Source organism: Diadema antillarum, unplaced genomic scaffold, assembly GCF_040938485.1.
Source record: "Diadema antillarum isolate AM-2024a unplaced genomic scaffold, OU_Dant_1.0 seq00000798_RagTag, whole genome shotgun sequence".
NCBI classification, from domain to species: Eukaryota; Metazoa; Echinodermata; class Echinoidea; order Diadematoida; family Diadematidae; genus Diadema; species Diadema antillarum.
In genome coordinates this window covers 141,041-162,798 of record NW_027271682.1, presented here as the reverse complement: position 1 = coordinate 162,798, position 21,758 = coordinate 141,041, and the positions used below count along the sequence as shown (strand labels likewise).

The following is a 21,758-nucleotide window of genomic DNA, read 5'->3' as shown; positions in this document are numbered from 1 at the left end:
TCTTAATAAAGAATGATATAGTTTAAAAACAAGCAATATTCACCAAAATATACCCTCATCTATCGCAGACTATATAAAGTAAATTAATGCTCGGGGATTATATAGTTCTGTGGTCTTGATCTAAAAGAAGGAACAGGATGACGTCAAGAGAGAAAGATACTGACTTAATGGCGAAATGTCGACGCCCGCTGTCGCCATAGTAACGGGCAGATCTCTCGTCTCACCAAGCAACAGGTTACTAGTTAAAATGCATCTGACATGCATAGTCTAAGAATATGTCTGTCTGCCTGTCGCGAGGTACGCTCGTTGTAGATCTGGCAGCAATGTATAAATTAGTCCCCAAGAATATCCAATACAAGACACTTAGGCTTTCACTGAGCATTTCCACATACTGTAATATTCAGCTCGATAAGTATGTGTGTTCATATTTCTTTCGGCCAAACCTAACACTCAACGCAAGAATTGAGAGATTAAATATCCGTTAATGAGTGAAAAAACTATCAAGAATTTTTCTTAGAATCCGAAGAGAAAAATGTGTTATTCATATTATCAAGCACAATACTGTTTGTAAAGGAAAAGCGTGATAAATAGTGCTGTACATTGAAAGTAACCAGGACTCAATACGTTATTAGTGACAATCTGAACAGAGTGTCAACCTTTGATTGCGTTGAAAAGGAAATGGAAGGTTTAAACATTTTCTCTGCTTAAAGTAAAATACAGTTTGTTTGTTACTTTATTGGTAATTTTTTAATCTTAGCAGTACGCCAACAGACGTTCGAGAGAAATGGGATACATTATAATGTTAAGAAAGTTTTGGCAGTTGAAATATCTCTGCACGGTGACCATTACGTTGCTTGAGAACACACATAACATGCCCATATACAATCAACACAAACACACAAGCAAGCACACGCGAACACAAACAAACATACACACTAACAAAACAGAAATTTGCGGTTTCTGCTGGAGACTTTACTTTGTTTACTCTTTTTCATGTAAACAACATATAAATCATAGAAATAACTTCAGAAAAAACACAAGGAGAAAAATCTACACGCCTTCCGAAGAATATACACCCCCCCCCAAATAAACAAAAACAAACAAACAACACCAAAACAACAACAGCAGCAACAACAACAACAACAACGACGACGACGACGACGACGATATTACAAACAAAACCAAACTAAGACGGCAATGTCATGAGCAGGGGTTCAAGGCTATTTTTTTTTTCAGACACATTTACCAGAAATCGGTTTAGATGATTAATACCTAACATCCTTACAGGGGAGAAAAGGTTTAAAAATTGTTTTGTCTCATTATTCTACTTTCAAAATTAAGATCTCGATTGGGACGCGTTTTTTTTTTCATAACTTATTAAGTCTTGAAAGCAGAAAAAATATATGACGTCTTTCGAGATTCCAACGAGGGCTCGGCGTGTTTATGTTCATAGATACTTCAAAAATTAGTTTTACTCTTTACTAAAAAGAAAAGATAAACAAAAAAAAAAGAATTTAAGATGAACTTGCTAAATAAGAGAACCGAGTGAGATGAACTAGTCGTAGGAAAGTCTTCGCAGTATTAAGGGAGAGGAGAGAAATACAGGTATTGACTTTATGCAGGAAATTTAGATCATGTCGTCTAAATTTGGAGACTGATCGCTCACTATGACGTCAAGAGCCAAAGCCGCAAACACTTCATCACAACATGTCGATGCCCGCTATTACCATAGCAACGGCGGGATGCTCTCTCCTTCTCCTTGTCAGCAACAGGTCTTTTTCGTGGACGAGTCTTGGCAGGCAGTGACTTCTAGCATTTAGAGGAGGGGGAGGGGAGCTGATAGGAGTGGGAACTAATGGTACGGGACACCGCCTTTCAGTCTTCAACTCCATGTTTCCCTGCCTCTCGTTTGAAGGATTAGGATGTTGAGGCTGATTGTGCTTTCAAGGTGTTTCTTTTTTTTTCTGCACAAGGCAGCTTTTCTTTTTCTTTTCTTTTTCTTTGTGTTTTGGAATCTAAATGTTTGTACCTATTTGTTATCAAAAGCTTGTCGGTCTTACATTATATATGAGTACATTAGCACATCCTGTGAATGAGAGCTGATGCATTTTTGCCGTTAGCTGCTGTGTTATTATTCTAAGACCAAAAAAAAATAAGTGCCTTAGTCAAGCTCACGTCTTCGCACAGTTGAAATGACTACTTAATGGCGTCGAAAGTTGTACATTGCAGCCGATAAAGTAGTAGGGTGTTAATGATCCTTAGCTAATGACTGCTTGTTCTCCAATTATTGTGTTTTCTTTTCTCAAATATTCAGCCCGGGTTTATAAATCTCCATGAACTTCTGTGTTTTTAGATTGACATTCCAGTTGTTGGATCTATAGAAAAATCTAAATGAAACGTAGATTCTATGTTAATCTTAGACGTTTCTTTGTCGTTGTCGCCTGTTATGGAGACTTAAACACTAAAGAAGAAGAAGAATACGAACAATAGCATCAACTATCAAACATACAACACACACGCACACACACACACACACACACACACACACAACACGCACAAAAGAAAGGAAAAGGCAAATGAAAATGAAACGATCTGCTTTATTTTGTAGCCGTTATGTTGCCCCTTCATCGCTTGCCATCATAACCTGATGTCGTTTCCCACATACTGAAAGAAGAGAATAAAGATGCAAAACAAACCAGATCAAATCACCGCCCAAAAAGAAAACAAAATGAAAACAACGCACACAATACACACTAACACAAGAATTAACGCAACCACAAGACGCACCCAAGGAATGTAATGACTTAACCCGTAGCTTTCGATGTGTGGTGATATCTAATGAGGACATCTAATAAAGGGTGGACAGTTGTTGTTGATCATAATCACGAGAAAAAAGAAACCTTACTTGTCAAAGCTTGTCCATGGCATTTGCTGCAGCGTGGCGTCTCAACCGGGACAAGCTTTACCGACTGCAAATTACCTGTCATGTGCCTAAGCAACCAAGACCGTGCACATGATGTTGACACATCGCACTCGTATAGTACATGAGACAGACGTGAGACGGAATTCGGCACGTAGCAACATGGAAGATGGAAAGGACATCATAGCAATACAATGAAAGGGTCAGAGTACAGGAACGTGGAGGGCGATTGGTCTGGTGTGTGATGCTATGTAAGGCATGTTGCCGGGAGTGTTTGCAGGCAGGTCTCCAGATAACAGTGACGAAAGAGGGGAGAGAGGAGGGCGGGGCGGGGCGGGGGAACGGGGTATCAACACACCTCTCATCAATCTTTACACTTCCTGTTATCAACACGCGCATCAAACATCCGGCATAACCCGAATGGGGACGTGGTGGACGGGAGTTAACTTTCATATCCCCGTTAGAGAAAGGCTCACCCTTATGGCTGCCTCTAGCCTATGCAGTGAATGTTGTATACTGTCAGCCATTGCGCCTTTTCGAGACCAGGAGATGAAAGTTGATGTCGATATTCTAGTGTAATACAAGTATACATCATTGAAACGTTTTGTTTGTAATACGAAATTGATGAAATACAAATATAATATTCTGTACACTTGTCAATAATGTCATAAATTTTACCTTAAGGAAGTCTTCCGTCGTTTTCTTTTTTTCCTCTCTCTCTCTCTCTCTCTCTCTGTCCTTCTCTCTTTGGTTTATGTCTTTCTCAAATTTAGAGATTTCCCTTTTTCACCATAAATGATAATTTGGCCTTTGACTTTATTTCTCAAATTGACATCATCAGCTTATCATCTTTAATGTAAGTTAAAAAAAATCATTTTATATATTTTCAATAATATCTTACAATAAGAAAGAACTTGGCCCATGAAATGAATTCTTCAGCGTTGTTAGACAATTTTCCAAGGGTCCAATTTAAGATGAAAATTGAGGCAACTGTAACGAATAATCATTGTTACACTACTGTAGTTTACTAAGAACTCCCCCTATTGCCCCCCCCCCCCCCTTTCTTGCACACTACGAACAACACATACATTCGTGATAAGGGGCGGGATGTTCGAAAGGGTATCTGAGAGATATCGGGCCTCGTTGCTAGGCGACGCACCCACTCTAGATAGGCCGAACCAGTTTTCATCCAATACTAGTTTACCTTGCTCAAACTCTTTTTGGGCTGCTGTTGTTCTTTCGGTAATTTTCCGTTTGCTGTTTATTCATCGTCCTCTCTATTCCCCTCAGTGACCCTACTCGTGGCGTGGCTTATTTTCAGTCCTAACACCAACTAAAAGCTACGCAAAAGGTGAAGAGTGATTTGTTACATCTGTTATCACTAGGACCTCATATCCCCTGAAGACATAGCTAAAGTTCATGCTCTCCCCAACCAAAAACGATAACATTTAATCACTCTGTTGTTCCTGTCGACAAAAGGGAGGGAAACAGATGGAATTAAGTTGTCGGCAAAATGCCATGGTATAAATTCTTGCTGGAAAGGTAGAGCAAATAAACCGTGACATCACGATGACGTCAACAATCGGCGAGTCATGGCAACCGAATGTTACTTCAGCTTGTCACGCCTGTTGTGCCGCCTAAAATTTATTCCTCTGAGGAGATGAGAGCAATAAACTGTTGCTGAGCTGGTCGTTTGCTCTCAACCTCCTCACATCTTGACAAGACCGGCAAACATTGTCCTCACACGTGGCCAAATAATGAGATTTACAGTGACTGACATGCCATGCCTATTTCCCAATCATTAATTTGCGAGCTCACCAGTTTGATTACGGCAGTGATTATATTTCAGACTTAGTGGGGCCATGTTCCTTGTAGAATGCTTTTGATATCGTCATGGGTGTAAGTTGTCATTCACAACATCAGATGTCAGGAATTTATCACATTCTGTTTTATTTCACTAACATGTATGATATTGACCAAGTCAATGCACATCGTGTGTAATAGTGAATGCTGTAACAGGTGTACTGTCAGTGGTAATTATAGTGGTAAATTCAGTGGCGGATCCAGAGGGGGGCGCAACCGGCGCACGCCCCCCCCCTTTATTTTTCGTAAAAAACAAAAGAAATAAAAAGAAAAACAATGAAATAAAACCCGGAAGTGGCACCAGAAATATTAATCACGCCCCCTCTTTAGAGAATTCCTGGATCCGCCCCTGAAATTGTAGTAATGCTTCGCACACCGGAAATGTAAGCCCACAATAATAAATTGTATCTCGTGAGGCGTGTAAGTGTATTAAATATACCTTCAATCACTGAAACTGTCTTACCCCACGAACAAAACTGACATGTGTGGTTCTTTTTAACGGCTGCGTGCGAGTGTGTGTGCGTGTGTGCATATATATGTGTTAGTGTGTCAGTGTGTAAGTGTGTGTGTGTGTGTGTGTGTGTGTCCGTGTGTGTGCCTATGTGTAAAAGTGCGTGTTTGGGTTTGAGTGTTCAGGACTGAAATGAAAGTCAAATGAGAAAAAAAGACAAGCTGAAAAAGAAAAGATAATGACATGCAGCCGTGAGCGTTTTCTGCTGGCCGATTAATCATTTCCAGCCACTGGGACTCGGCTCGGCTTCACGAAGATTATCATAAGTGAAGGGCAGCTTTGCCGCTGCCTGGACACTGACCACTGGTCATTCGTGCACTTGACCGTTCCTCATCATTGCCTCGTCTTGCCTTCATGACTTTGTCTACTTTTTTTTTCTTCTTCTGAATTTTCTTGGCGTGCTATTTGCAATCCCGCGTTTCCAATTTCGCCCCTGTCAAATGATGCATGGGTCTATTACCCTTTGCTCTTCTTTATGGTGTTTATGTTGTTGTTGTTGTTTTTCTCTCTTGCTTTCTTTATTTTCTTTCCCATTTCAATCGGGGTTCAATGACAGCTTGATTGGAACGAGACTTTTAAGAGAGGTAGGAAAGGTGAGAGAAATGAGAGAGACAGAGAAGGAGAGGGAATGATGGGGGACTAAGGTAGGGATGAGTTCAGTAATAAAAAGGTTCTGTTTTTTGCTTTTGTTTTATAATGCCTTAGGCCTACATCATTTTCATGACACGTGCGTCCCCCTTGCGTTTTGACACAGCAGTCAGGACATGCCACAAACATCTTATTGTTCATATCATATGTTTTTTGAAAACGTTTCTACGTAAAATGATGATGATGATGATGATGATGATGATGATGATGATGATGATCAACAGCATTTGAATTACGCCATATCTGTTGCAGAAACAGAGAGTTAGCAATTGAATGTCCGGTGAAAAATGTGAGTCTTGAGTGAGGCTTCTAGCCTCCAGATCGTCAATTTCACGGAGAAAAGATGGGAGGGAGAGAAAAAAAAAATATAAACATCAAATGTCGGCCCGTCGAACAATATATGTATACCATGATTATGATTACTCGTCGTTTTTTGTTCTTTCTCTTCTGTCCCTTTCGCATTCGCTTAATCCATGCATAAATACGATAATATATTATATAAGTAACATTAATTTTCGTTAAAGCCTCTGTTTACTTAACAATTTGGTGCCTTTAACCCCTCCCCCCCCCCCTCCTCCTCACCAACAATCAACAAAATGAGGTTTTCTTTTTCTTGTTTCTTATAATCTCACATAACAGCCACACCTCAGAGTGCTTTCCATTGTCTTAGGACCATCAGATAAACAACGTGGCTTCGAAAATAGGTTATCACCCCCGACGGGCCCCTGACGGCATTCCAAGTTCCGTATCACCTGAAGAGCCTTCGACCAGTCTGCGCACAGCGGTATTAACCCGTTTTGCACAGCAAGACACACATGAACCTTCCAGTCTGATCGACTACTTTCGACCACAGTGTTCGTTCATCAACAAGCTGAAAGTGTGATTGAGTTAACGAAGCCATGACTAAATGTCAGAGTTAATAAGATAATGTAAATATTATAGACGTGATTTAGTCAAATTTTCTTCCCATCTTGCAATATCCGAGGATAAACTCACTGTGTCACTCTGGAGGCACAAAGGCGCGGAGTGCAAGTAGGTGTGTCCATGACTGTGTATCATCTGTTGCTTTTTCGGAATCGTGGAAATTAAGTGAAGTGAAATTCTATGGGAATATTGAATGACACAAGAATAATAACAATGTAGCAAAGCATCTGCCTTTGTTGCCTATCTAGCTCTTCTTTACTATTTTCCTTTCCTTCCTTCGTTCTCCCTCCTGTCCTTCCCCGTCTGCCTCTCAATCTATCTATCTATCTATCTATCTATCTATCTATCTATCTATCTATCTATTATCTATCTATCTATCTGTCTGTCTATCTCTCTCTCAATCTATCTCGGTTGGACCACCGTATACTCCTCCACATACTTCCAATAACATATTTTCTTCCTATCATATCAATTGCAGCTATAAGATATAAATGCGTAAGATATGTAATAAACCTAACAGACTCAAAAACTATGACAGATTCAATCGAACTAGTAAGTGTTACGATCAACCACTTCACGAATGAAATTGATTTAACGATGATATTCCCGACACCTGGTCGATACGTCAAATGCCTTAGAAGAAAATGAGAAATATATAAAGATTCTGCACCCAGAAGGGACTCCGAAGATCTGAAGTTACAGTATGATAGATTTTTAAGAAAGTTGAGCAGACGCAGTGAATGAAAAACAAAATGCAACAAAAGAACACTTTGATGATATACTATCAGGAAAACAAATGAGAGAGAAGACTTTTTTTTCTGAATTTGAAACTGTCAAGTGGATCAGATATCTCCCTAATTTTTGTTCAAGACTGTCACTCATTTGTAATAATTTTGCACCTTTTTTGTGGCGGGAGGTACATATTACAGCAGCTGCTCATGGATGGAAAAAAGCATAGTAATATGCAATACACAATACGCACAAACAACCCACATATATCCTTAAATAGTTATTATATACTGTAATATTATATCATATTGAAATATATTACATTATATCATTCTCTTATTATGTATATAATTATATATATATAAATATATATATACTATATATACATATATATACATAGATAGATAGATAGATAGATAGATAGATAGATAGATAGATAGATAGATAGATATATACATATCGGCAACAAAGGAAAATAAGAGTACCTTCCCTATTAAAACCAAGTAGTTAAAAGTTCTCCTAAGATTTTCAATTTCAGTTACTCTTTGCTTTCATTGAAATATCCAACAAGATGTCAATATGTTTCTTCTCTAGCTGAAGCTATTCTCAATCATAATGCTCTGCACAAAATGCTTTGGGTATGATACCACCGGTCCCGCGGATTCCAGGAATTGTGACTCGAAATTGAAGCACATCACACAGCCTTGTTTGATCCGGGGATTGGCTTCCACCACCATTGGCGGGCAGCGATTACGTTTCAAATTGGAATCGTGCCGCCTGGGGCGAGGCGAGATATGTCACGGGCATTGGCGCGCCACCCGCCTTGCCGGAAGCACATCTTGCCTCCACCTGCCCGAGTGCCTTTGATGTTATTATTTTTGTCATTATCAACACTGATCTCATTGTTATTTATAATACTATTTCCGTTAATATCATTTTTGAAATATAATTATTTTTTCATGATTATTATCATCATTGATATGGCTGCAGTCATGCATAATTACAGTCAATATCATGATTATTATTACCAATATTATTGTCATTTGCTTACTGGTGGTTTTAGATACTGAAAAGGTTGAGAACAAATAATTATGAGAGTATAAGAGTATAAATATCTGACGGACAAAAGTGCCTCCGTGTAAGTTGTTGTGTCATACTTGTGAACATTTTCCTGATGCGGCTGGATCGATCGGAGTCGATTGAACATAGAACAGAATATCGTCACATATAGTTACAAAATGAATGAAGTAACATTTTTCTATCTTATGCCAACGCTTGAAGAAAGTCCATAAGATTCGGCTTAGCGTATTTAGATAGTGGACAGCAAAACCATTAATCAATTTTATCCTGGTGTGCAGTGAGAGTACTGCTAAAGAGTGATATGATTATGTGCGTGTTGTGACTATTTTACATTGAATTTTGAACATTCACTTTTTTGTCAGAAATTAAATCAAATTTAACTTTTCAACGCAATAAATGAATCCACCAATTGTATTGTTCATCCCTCTAATGAGCCTAGAGTTGATAACGCAATGGTGATTTCGCGAAATTGCTGTTTGACAGATCAATGCTCTTTCTAAGGATGACTGTCCACACGGCGCTCATTTTTTTTTCTTATAGGCCTACTTTCCTCAGTTCGATGAGGCAAAACAATATACGCCCACCTATCAAATATACGGAGCTGACTCTCGGGTCGAAGAGTCCATACTTCATACGGATGAGCAAACAGAACTGGCGATGTTGATTAGCAGTAATTGACGAACAATCAACCAAGATGTACGTGCTTGTCAGATGGGAGTGAGTCTACACCAACGTGATGATCGCCAATCCATATCCGATTACCGCCGCTAATATTGAGTTGTTTCCGATGCAGGGTCACGTAACGCTATGTAATTTGGCATTTCCACCACATTAGCTGTGCTTCCATTAATCCTCTCACCGCCTTGCCGGGCCGCACCCCCTATATTCCTCCCCCATCAGTCCTGAAAGAAGGAGGACATTTTTTTTTTCGCTCGCAGGAACGCCTATATCCTTTCTATACTCTTATACGGGTTCAGGGCGATAACCGCGCTTGTCTGAAATCAACGGAAAGTAGAATTATGCTCCTTAAAGCTACGGATATTTACCCCATGCTTCCGCATGTCTCGAAAATGTCATGTGTCAAAAGAGTAATGTCCTCGTTTTGCATTCGGCGGTGTTGAAGCCATTTTTCCACTCAACTTACCATTAACCCAGAATTTGTATTGGATAAAGCTGTATACCACGACGGATGCCCGTGATAATGCATTCTGACAAGTACGTATTCGTAATGCACGCGCGGAAATTCGAGAACTCTTTTTAGCAGGTTATAGTAGAAGATTTCTTTTTAGCAAATGTCATGCCCATAATTGGGTTCTGAGAACAAACCTCAGTAGGCTGCGGCTACATCCGCACATCAATGCAAACACACCCTCATACTCACACACAAACACTCTAAATCACATACATGAAATCCAACTTGAATACTTATTCAGACTGGCGGAAATGTTTCTCTCTTTTTCCCCTCTCTCTTTGCTTCAATCTCTCTACAAACATTTGTCAATATAACATGTATGATATTCTTGTTAGAGCCTTTTTTCTTCTTATTCGTAGAGATAATGCTTTTGCGTTACGACATAATTTATAATAACTAAAACTCAATATCGGCCATACATTATTATATAGTTCCATCATGTTAAATTATAAAATATTTGGGCGCTATTCCGTGAACAGAATGAGTAAGGAAAAACGGCGTCAATATTGCTTATGGGCCACAAAGTAATGATGACCGCCATTTTCAGAGAAAATCAAGCGACGATGATTTAGAACCATTGAGGCGCTGGGTTTGTGTAGAACATGCCACGGTAGGCAATGCAACTGAATTTATACTTCACATTTAGTATAGGTGCATTTCAAGAGTGTAAGTTGGACTCCGAGTGCAATAAACAGCGCTGTCGTCTGAAAGGCTCACGCTTCTAATCTAATTTCAAAGGAATAACAGAGACGATGAGTATAAACTCCAGAGCAAATGCTTTTTAAAACGACTTTATTTTCATCTGTCTACAGAAGAAACAAGTTTCAGAGTCAGATCTCGAAGTACACTAAAGGTAACTTATACTCAGTGTAGCATAAGCACCAATTATAAGTAACTTGCTCTGGGTGACCCTACAACATGATTATCTGGATATCCAATATACAGTATTGACCGTGTGTAATCAGCCGTATAAAAACAACAACAACAGTTTTAAACAAAAAGTTTGTAGATACAATACGTTGAAATCGCCTCAGCACTTGTCAAAAAACAACAATACTGACTGCTCTTTCGGCATAGAATATTTTCATAGCAATCATGGTTGTTGCAGATGACAAGAAGAAAAAAAAAATGAAGAACGATAGAAAGATACGGACCAATATTACCCGACTGGCTTTGGGGCAAAATAATCTTTTCTACGATATCGCGGGTTCGTTTTAAGGGTCACGATAGGCAACACTGGGGAATGAAAAGAGCGTGACCCTCGACTCGAGTAGAGTCAATCTAAAACTGAAGAAACTAACCTATAGTACATAGGCGCGGTCAAACTGGCAAAAAATCGAGAAGTTTAAGATCGCGATCTTTAAGATCTCGAAGTTTTGTCAGTGTGACCGCAAACTTCCCTCGAAACTTCCCGCAAAACTTCTCGCGAAACTTCCCACATCAACGAGGAATTTTCCCCACCCCCTCCAAACATTTCGATCTTTTGCCAGTCTGACCGCGCCTAAAAATGTAAATAATACACAATATAAAAATGTAAATATTACACAATGTGTCTGTTTTAAAGTCATTCGTGTACATTCGGAATGTTTTTGATATACCAGTATAGCAATCTGTTCAGTCCAGTTAACTTCATTACTGATATAATAATGATACACAATGGTCATTAAGAATATGATACATATTTTGAATGGATAATAAAAAAAAGGCAAAATAAACAATCAAACTGGCAAAAGATCGAGAAGTTTAAAGGGACTGGGGATGAGTGTTCGGTTGTGCAAAACATGCGAAAGAGAAGGTGCTTTGGGTATAAAATGAAAGGTAGATATGTAACTTAACATGTGTGAAAATATCTTGGAAATCGGAATCTTCTCAAATGTTTTAAAAAGCGAAAAACAAAACATACTTTTCTGGAAAAAGACCCTTCGATACGATGGCGATACGTATTTGAATTGCGGAATACTGCTTGTTGACTGCGAACATCAAGCCAACTTACAGCGAAATCAAGCCAACATGCCGAGTGAGCTGCGGAACTACTAGTAGTTATACGTAGAGCAATTGTGGCTAGCTCTACGGCTGGCTGTGCTATGGGCGCGGCGAGCGCTGGCCGCACTTCACTTGCCATAACTCGCATCATCATACACAGTGTCCAGTGCTAGTGCTTCTAAGCTCGAGCTGCTGTACGATCTTGCGTGTTTTCATTTGATGAGAGCGCTAACCTAAAATCAAAGGACTCCTCCTTTTCAGATTCACATGTCCTTCTTCCAAGATATTATGAGAGCTAGTTCTATCGTCAGAAGACTCGGTAGGCTACGTATCCTAAAAGCCATCAAACTCCATTTATTACAAGATTCTTCGTTGAGAAGTACCGAAAGCGGGATAGGTGAATGCGGTAAAGTAATACGTAGCCCGACCAGACGCCGGGCGGGCTATATGTACAGCGACTGGGCTGTGCGTGTACGTACGTACATAGAAACTTTTCCGGGTAAGGACGGACACAGCCGGCCCAGCGCTAGCTAGGTCGGTACCATGTACGCAGTAACTGCCGTGCTTCGCACGGCGTCTGGTCGGGCTACGTAGAAAAAAAAAATCAACGAAATCTCAATTTACAATAATTTACAATTCATGTAATTATTACATGAAACACAAACGGGTTGTGTTATTACATGTACATGCAATTCAATGCAATCTTCATGGCAAACCCCCTTTTTTTTTTCTTCAAAGATTTGAAACACAAGTACCGAGTAGGCCAGAGAATTCGAAGTATCCAGTACAATGTTATATCTAAACTTGCATTGGAACTAACCAATAGTTCATTTTTATTACCGGTACAACTTGTCATGTATTTGTAATTTCATGTGACTTTAATAGTTGTAACATTTATTGTGGATGATTTTCTTCACAATTGACACATGCACATACTAGGTTAGAAAGTTGGTCATTGGTATGGCTTAGGCCTTACCTATTTTCTGTATAAATAGGGTTAATTGGAATTATTTCACAGATACACACAAAAATGTTGGGAATCAGATCATTTTCAGTCTTCTAGACTGAATAATGTGACACCTGTAATAGTCTAATAACCAATCCAACAATTTCTGAGGCTATCTTATACATTTTCTTATTTATCATATGTACAATGCAACCATGCATGATGCAATGTCTTGTTCACCTATACAAGGAGAAAATCAAGACACAAGGAATAATCTGTTCAAGTCAATTATTTCCACATAGGTCAACAACATTCACTCAGTTTTATCTAGAACCCTGATTGGGTTTTTATCATCAGAACACATTTTTTTCTCATTGGTAAATTGACGCTTAACAATTAGGCCTGTATACACAGGTAATATCTTGTGATATTTCAGTGAATTTAAATCTAACACATTACTTATGTAGGACTAGGGTTCACTTAGCTCTCTAGCACTCATCACACTAAAAGCACACTAGGGCAGCACACATGTGTTACTTGGAAGGAGTCCCCTGGCTAACTAACTTGTAGCCAATTTATTCTTCACATAATTTGGCATGGGTTTACATGTAAATGTGGGTTGTTACATAAATATGCATACACAAAATCAACATAACAAAACATGCAAATAAAGAAACAAAGGTTAAAACTAAATATTCATAATAATATGTAAATGATGTGCAGGCTTGGGTGATTTAGGCATGATTTCAGTATTACAGGGAACAATGGGTGAGAAGTGAAAGAGTGGAAAATGTCATGTGATATGTGGTGTGTCTGTGATACAATTGTAGGTGGGGTGTGTGGATGCATGTGGATGTGAATACTGGTACTACTGTATGTGTGGGTTGACGTATTTATGTGTAGAGGGGTGGTACCTGTAATAAAAGAAGGGGGGATACACTTATAATAAAAGGTTCAAAATAAATCCCTACACTTACGTTATACTACCATGCATAAATACAAATTTCATGTGCACATATAAATTGCATGTGTACATGGGACCTACATTAGAAGTTGTGTGTAGCAGGGTACACTGACCTTACATTTTCTTTTATCTTTGCATGTATATTTGCATTTGGTGTTGCATCATGAGCACAGGTTCTAATTGCAAATGTGCTACGTGTATTTAGAAACTGCTCTCACAGTAATGTGATGTGATATACAATGTAGAGATAACAAATCTGTGCTGGCTACTTGCATGTAGGCCTATATCTTTTAAATATAAAATGTCATAATAGAAATAGTTGTAAAGCAAAGATTGCCAATTGACACAGGTAAGGTAATCATTTGCAGAAAAAAAAAGAAAAAAGAAACTGCTCAGCATTCTGTCATTAGTCAATTTGGGCATCTACACATTATACTCCTATCATATTGAACAATTATGATAATAATACTATAACATGTAAATTAAAAGAACCTTACAAATGCAACCACTTTCAAATAACTTGCACATTTGCAGGGAAAAATATTGAAGTGAAAGTCCAAGAATCAATGTCACAGGGTTAATGACTTCAAGTACAAAGAACACTATACTATTTCAGTGTGGAGACCTTCTACATATTGCATTGTCAAAACACAATTGGTTTAGGGTTTGAGCATATACAATTATATCAGTAGAACATTATGTAGGGACCTACCAAAATGTATATTACAATGTATTTTTATATCTATGTGAATGAAAACTGAACATCTTGTTTGAAGCACTTCCAACACATTTGTTTATCAAAATTCATATTTTTTTTTTTTTTTTTGGCCACAAAATATAGATGCAATGAATATTACAAGGGCACAAACTCCATTTACCACAAAAATATTGTCCTCATAATAATGTGATTTGATAGAGTTATCACAAAATTTTGTGCTGAAAAAGTGTCTTCCAAAATGCTGATGGACAATGCTACTGTGTAGGACCTGCTGTGCCACTTGAATGTAACACATGGCATGATATCACATAAATGATGAGGATAATAATCATTATGAAGATGATGATAGTAATGAAAAATTAGCAACAACAACAATAGTAGTAGTAGTAATAATAATAATAGTTAGAGCAATAATGAAATGTGTGAAAGGCCCTTCAGTGATGTACACTGTTGTGCATGACAGCCCTGCTTAAGTTCACTTTAAAACACTGATGCAATATTTTATCGTAACGGAGTAATTGTAGTTTTTCACCTCTGAAACACCTGGGAAACACAGGGGGAAAAAAGACCAAATGAAAAACAAGAGACCCGCGGGTCACGCGCTCACCTGAGTATCGCAATTTCACCTTCCATGCATTCTTGCACACTCTTACCTGAGAACATTGGAAACTTTAGGTCTGCATATGGATCCCTCCCCCCCCCCCCCTCAACTCGGGGGGGTAGGGGGGGGGGGGAGGGGGCAGGCAGTCCTGGATCTGAATCTGCAATTAACAAACTTGGAACTAAAGTCATCAATGTTCAAACTCATGGTATTAACTTTGCTTTATCATTTCTGGTTCTAGAGCAGAAGATTTTAAATATTCCTCAATGTGGGGGGGGGGGGGGGTGGGCCCCCTAGGGGGCCCCCAAGAGGGACATGGTGCCCATTTGAAGGAATTGAGATTCTATCCCCCTAGGGATGCTACCTGCTAAGTTTGGTCAAAATTCATCTTGAGGTTTTCAAGAAGAAGATGAACATGTACAATTCAGGCTCCATTACAAGTGTTGGACTTCTCCCCAGCCCTCTCCTGGGTCCTAAGGGCGTGGGGGGGGGGGGGGGGGGAATGAATCCGCCAACCCCATGAAAAAAACTTGAAACCACAGTCATCAATGTACTAACTCATAGTATCATCTAAGCCCTATCATTTCTGGTTCTAGAGAAGATTTTTAAAGGTTCCTTAATTTTAGGGGGTTTGACCCCCTAGGGACCCCCAGGTGGGCAATGGTGCCCATTTGAACAAATTGAGATCCTATCCCCCTAGGGATGTTACCTACCAAGTTTGGTGAAAATCAGACATGGCGATCTCAAAGTGAAGATGAAAATGTACAATTTAGGCCCCATTAGGACCCCTCCCCACCCCCTCACCTGGGTCCCAAGGGGGGCACCCCTGATTCCCCCATGAACAAACTTGAAACTACAGTCATCAATGTACTTACTCATACATGTAGTATCATCTAAGCCCTATCACTTCTGGTTCTAGAGAAGATTTTTAAAGGTTCCTTAATTTTAGGGGGTTTGGCCCCCTAGGGACCCCCCAGGTGGGCAATGGTGCCCATTTGAACAAATTGAGATCCTATCCCCCTAGGGATGCTACCTACCAAGTTTGGTGAAAATCAGATATGGCGATCTCAAAGTGAAGATGAAAATGTACAATTTAGGCCCCATTAGGACTCCTCCCCACCCCCATCCCCTGGGTCCCAAGGGGGGCACCCCTGATTCCCCCATGAACAAACTTGAAACTACAGTCATCAATGTACTTACTCATAGTATCAATTAAGCCCTATCACTTCTGGTTCTAGAGAAGAAGATTTTTAAAGATTCCTTAATTTTAGGGTGTTTGGGCCCCCCTGGGGCCCCCCAGGTGGGCCATGGTGCCCATTTGAACAAATTGAGATCCTATCCCCCTAGGGATGCTACCTGCCAAGTTTGGTGAAAATCGGTCATGGGGTTCTCGAGAAGAAGATGAAAATGTAAAAAGTTTACGCACGACGGACGACGCACGACGCACGACGCACGACGCACGACGCACGACGGACGCCGGACGAAGAGCGATCGCAATAGCTCACTTGAGCCTTCGGCTCAGGTGAGCTAAAAAAGGACAAAACACTTTGTGCCTGGATATTTTTCAGTTTCCAGTAACAGTTTAACGCACATGCAGTTTAGGAGTTTACAGGATTTATTTTCCCTACTTGCTACATGGGGCAAGAACAAATTTTCCAGGCAATCAATTCACTGTTTCATTCTGATTCACACATTTGAGTACTAACATGTTTGTTGTTACCTCACAGGAAAGACAGAAATAGAGAGTTCAGAGATATAAATGTAGTGTCATGTCAGTTATCACTGCCATCACATGAATGTAGTCTATGATTGGAATTGATGTTATTCATGTTCAATGTGCATTTATCAGAATCCCCAACAATCCTGGTACAAAGGTGCAGCTTTTTCATTACTAACATGTCTTTTGCTATAATACACAATGAAGGCATAAATTGACAGTAGGCCTACAGGAAGAACTGGTGTCAGAGCTATTATCATTGCCATCACTTGGATGCACTCAACATAATTATGATATTGAAGTCATCCAAGTTCAGTTTTCAAACATTTGCCAGCCACAAAGAAGAACATGAGAGGGGATGTCACTGGCTTCATGGAGCTAAGTAGTTGGGAGGGCTGGTTCTGATTGATGAGAGGGGATGTCACTGGATTCACTGAGCTTGGTGGCAGAGAGGGCTGGTTTCCACTGGCGAGATGGATGTCACAGGTCTCACCGAGCTGCGTAGCCTAGAAGAGGCAGTCTTATTTGGCGAGAGGGGGTGTCACTGGCTTCAACAACCTGGATATCTGTGATGGCACTTGGATGTGATGCTAGCTGTTCCACTGCAATAGAGGCCAACAAGCACATTCTATTCATCTCTCATCTAATGACTGAATGTTGGTAATAAAGTAACTACTACACATTTACAATGAAAAATTATTTTACTACTCATATAGACTCAATTAACTATTCAGTAATACACATAGTAAATATTCTCTTTAAAGACTATCATTCAAGCAATGACAAGTTTAGTACTGATGAAAGCAATTATGTTATATGCTGAAAGTCCAATGAAAATAGTTCATTTTATTTATGATATTTACATAAAAATTCCCTAATATGCATGCCAAAGGGACGTCTTCATCAACTACTGTAAAAGTGGAAATTTCTTGCGGTGTTGGTTGAAATTTTCACGCATTTCGCGTAAGCCGAAACTAGCGCGAAAATAAAAGCATGCGAATATTTTTGCTCGCCATTTGTTCAAGTAGTTGATGTCTTGATTCCGCGGAACTATAAACATGCGAAGCTCTTCTTACCCGACCGCAAAAAATTAGTCGCGCTAAAATATCCACTTTTACAGTAACCTGTTATCTCCTTACATCTGCCCAGGCTCTGATAAAATCAATATCTGTCAGCACTCTCACCAGGTTTTGATCCACTTCAATTTGACCCAAGTCCTTTCCTCAGAGTAGCATTTTCCTCCACAACTAATTGGAGAAGGCAACGGCATTCATGAACTTGTCCTTTTTCCATTTCACAGGGGCATCTGGACTGGAGTTCATCTGTATATCAGACACAATGAAAGGCATTAACACGGACTTACAATTAGGATAGTCCCGTTAGTTCTTCACCAATCTGTAAATTTAGTCACAGAACTTGCTATCCCATGTATTTCAGTGTAGAGTCTACCAGGTAGCTTTATCTTGTAGTGCTCACATACATGCAACAGAGAAAACTCCATGAAATATGTTTAGAAATAGACTGTCTACTGTAGAACTTAAATAGCAAAAAGGAAAATAAGACCTACAGAGACCCTAGCCAAATTTTTGATGAGTTGACACTGCACATGACGTCGGGATGACCTCAGCCTCTCATTGTGCATCTGGGTAATTCTGTGAAGTTGGGGCACGAAGTGTGACATTTTAGCATAACTCAATACTAATTATGCTATACATGTATTGTTTATAGGCTTTGCAGTTGTATTGAGACCATACATTTTCCTGGAAATTTTGTGCCATTCCGACTCAATTTTGATGAAATTATTAAAACGATATGTAATGGTGTCCTGTAGCATCGTGACGTGTCCATGTAGCATCGTGATAGTAAACATTTGGTCCTAAAAGACAAATTAAGGCAATTAGCTTGACCAAAATTTGATATAATATGCATAATTACTAGATTAGTCAGATAGCTAAATATCTTAACTCTCCTTTCCACAGTTTTACACAAAAAAGGACACCGCATAGCATCGTGATACATTTTGTAATTTTCTTTTAAAATTGAAACTGTGTACAGGAAATTTGAGATATTTAGCTATCTTATTCATACCTTGTAAATATGCATATTGCATCAAATTTTGGTCAAGCTCATTGCCATAATTTGTCTCTTTGGACCAAATTTTAAAATATCACGATGCTACGTGGACACGTCACGATGCTCCAGGACACAGTGTTACATATTGTTTAATAACTTCATTAAAATTGAGTCTGAATGGCAAAAAATTTCCAGGAAAATGTGTGGCCTCAATGCAAATGTAAAGCCTACAAACAATAAATGTATAGCATAATTGATATGAGTTATGCTGACATGTATTTTGTCAATATCACGATGCTACATACATGGACACTGCCCCAACTTCATGGAATTACCCATCTACAAAGTAGGCCCTATTTATTTATATGTTGTGTATACAACCTCATATCGGGCCTATGATGTCTTTCAATCCAGCCACATGCAAGGGATTTGGGTGTCTGTATAATTCCACATACAATCATATAGTAGGCCTATATGTGGCTGCAATGTACAAACTATGTAACTTGTAACCCTAAAAGTAATGATCAAGACAACCATAATCTTATTAACCACTACCACAGCTTTGGGTTTTAAAAAAAAATGTTATAAGTTAAATTACAGCAAGAATAAGAACAGCATCGTTTGAGAACACAGAGTTATCTATTCAATTTATTGATGTTTTGTGTACTAAATATCAACATTAACTTTCATTTGCAGGTTCAAAACAGTTGTTGGATCTAGGTGTATTGAAATAGTACCAGGTAATTAAAGTTAGTTTGTACAAACCTTTTGTACCAACGGAAGGGCTGGTCTCAATGGGCAAGAGGGGATGTCATTGGCTTCATCAAGCTGGGAGGGCTGGTCTCGACTGATGAGAGGGGACATCACTGGCTTCACCAAGCCGGGTATAGGCTAGCTGGTCGAAACTGACGAGAGGGAATGTCACTGGCTTCATCAAGCTGGTTAGCTAGGAGGGCTGGTCTCAATTGATGAGAGGGGATGTCACTGGCTTCACCGAGCTGGGTAGCTGGTCAAAACTGACGAGAGGGAATTTCACTGGCTTCATCAAGCTGGGTAGCTGGGAGGGCTGGTCTCAACTGACCAGAGGGGCTGTCACTGGCTTCACTGAGCTGCCTAGTCAGGATGGTCCTTGAATGCGATGCTGGCTGTTGCTCTACAAAAGATACCCACAATAATATCTGACAGACCTTTCTCAACAATTAGCACCTACTGTGCTACAAAGCATACACCATTAACCACTACACTATAGAGACTGAGTGAACTGCGCTACAATGCATATACGCCATTAGCCACTTATGTATGTACGCACAATAGATACACTTCAATCAACATTTTTGCAATGCCATGTGTACCGGAGACAATAGCAAGGTACTGGTACCTTACCAAACATGTGAATTCACGTTTTTGGTCCGATCATAGCTGTGATGACAACATATACACAGTTGAGTCTCCACAAAGTATTTTGTAAAAACCGAGAGTTACCAGATTCGCTGACACTTTCATTCATTCAGTGTCGTTTCGTAAAATTGGATTTCTCGCCTATCGCCAATTTGTAACAAACGTCAGTTCTGATGAGTGTCGTAACTTTCTTATTTCGACATTTTGAGACCCATAATTTGACATGAAGGTAGAATAGGGCAACATAATCCAGAATACGGTAAAATAGGAATTCGCGTATTTACATGCAAAACACAAATAGCGTGCCATTTCTTACTGTGAACAGCGATTTATGTGTAATAGAGAAGCACATTTCAAAAAGGAGAAATGTTGAGCCAAATTTGGGATGTCATTCATAGGCAAAAAAATTTCCATGTTAACTTATGGTAACTATACACAGCCCAGTTGCTGTACGTAGGTACATAGCGACAGGATTCGCACAGCGTACCGTACTTACAGCGTCTACCACTCCTAGTCCGAGGCCCTTTTTCTCTGCCATTATAGCTGTAGCCCGACCACACGCTGTAAGTACACTGTGCGAATCCTGTCGCTACGTACGTACAGCGACTGGGCTGTGTATAGTTACCATAACTGGAAATTTTTTTGCCTATGAATGACATCCCAAATTTGGCTCAACATTTCTCCTTTTTGAAATGTGCTTCTCTATTAATTACACATAAATCGCTGTTCACATTAAGAAATGGCACGCTAATAAAGTGTTTTGCATGTAGATAATACGCGAATTCCTATTTTACCGTATTCTGGATTATGTTGCCCTATTCTACTTTCATGTCATTAAATTATGGGTCTCAAAATACATAGGTCTAAGATACCTACCATACCTCAATCGCATTCTGAATAGGGTCTACACCTTTTTGTGAATCTGCATGTAGCCTTTCTCCACATATGTGAGTATTAAAATTCTCAGGCAAACTCTGATAGGCCTATAACTTATAAGTATATCTTTTAGTTTAATAGAAAAATGTTAGGGTGTGGCATAGGACACCTAACAAAATTACTAATCTAGCTAGGCCTACTATCAGTATTACTAAATAGTAGGCCAATAGTGTGTGTAGATCCTCTAAGTGACATCTCTATCAATTAATGTTACACTAACAACACTAAACACTGTAACAGTTGTTATAGGTCCTACTCACACTGAACTAGAAACGACTATGACTATGAGGTCTTCCGAGTTTCACAAATTTATTACCGATCCAGCCGAAGTGAAATGACATCTCTGTTGTTCAGCCCCTTATCTTCTAGTGTCTGGAGGGGAATTGGGACTCTACATTTTATTTTTCTGTCACCATCTCCATACTCTGTCACTGGTTTTCACGGTCTTCCTCTTCTTGGAGACAGATCTCTCGCTCTCCACCTGCGGCTCCATTGTTAGTGTGGATGGTATTTATACGCAGCCAGCAGATCAGAGTTCAAAAGCGGACCCGTGCC

The 21,758-nt window shown here is 39.4% G+C and overlaps 1 protein-coding gene and 1 long non-coding RNA gene across 3 annotated transcripts in view; both read right to left on the bottom strand.

The window, feature by feature from the left end:
* Positions 1 to 21,758, bottom strand: part of LOC139739347 (uncharacterized) — a 206,430-nt gene that overhangs the window by 165,331 nt on the left and 19,341 nt on the right. The window contains exon 1 of one of the 2 annotated variants that reach the window (XM_071649964.1): positions 2,906 to 3,006. The exons of the other annotated variant lie outside the window; for it this stretch is intronic. The gene's annotated coding sequence lies outside the window, so the exon portion shown is untranslated. Of the gene's footprint in view, positions 1 to 2,905; positions 3,007 to 21,758 lie in introns of those variants that run through there. 2 annotated transcript variants of the gene reach the window in all.
* Positions 16,861 to 21,623, bottom strand: LOC139739346 (uncharacterized). Its single transcript, XR_011711508.1, has 4 exons — positions 21,520 to 21,623; positions 19,635 to 20,022; positions 17,981 to 18,118; positions 16,861 to 17,398 (listed from the first exon to the last, which is right to left on the bottom strand). It is a non-coding gene; the product is annotated as an uncharacterized lncRNA (long non-coding RNA).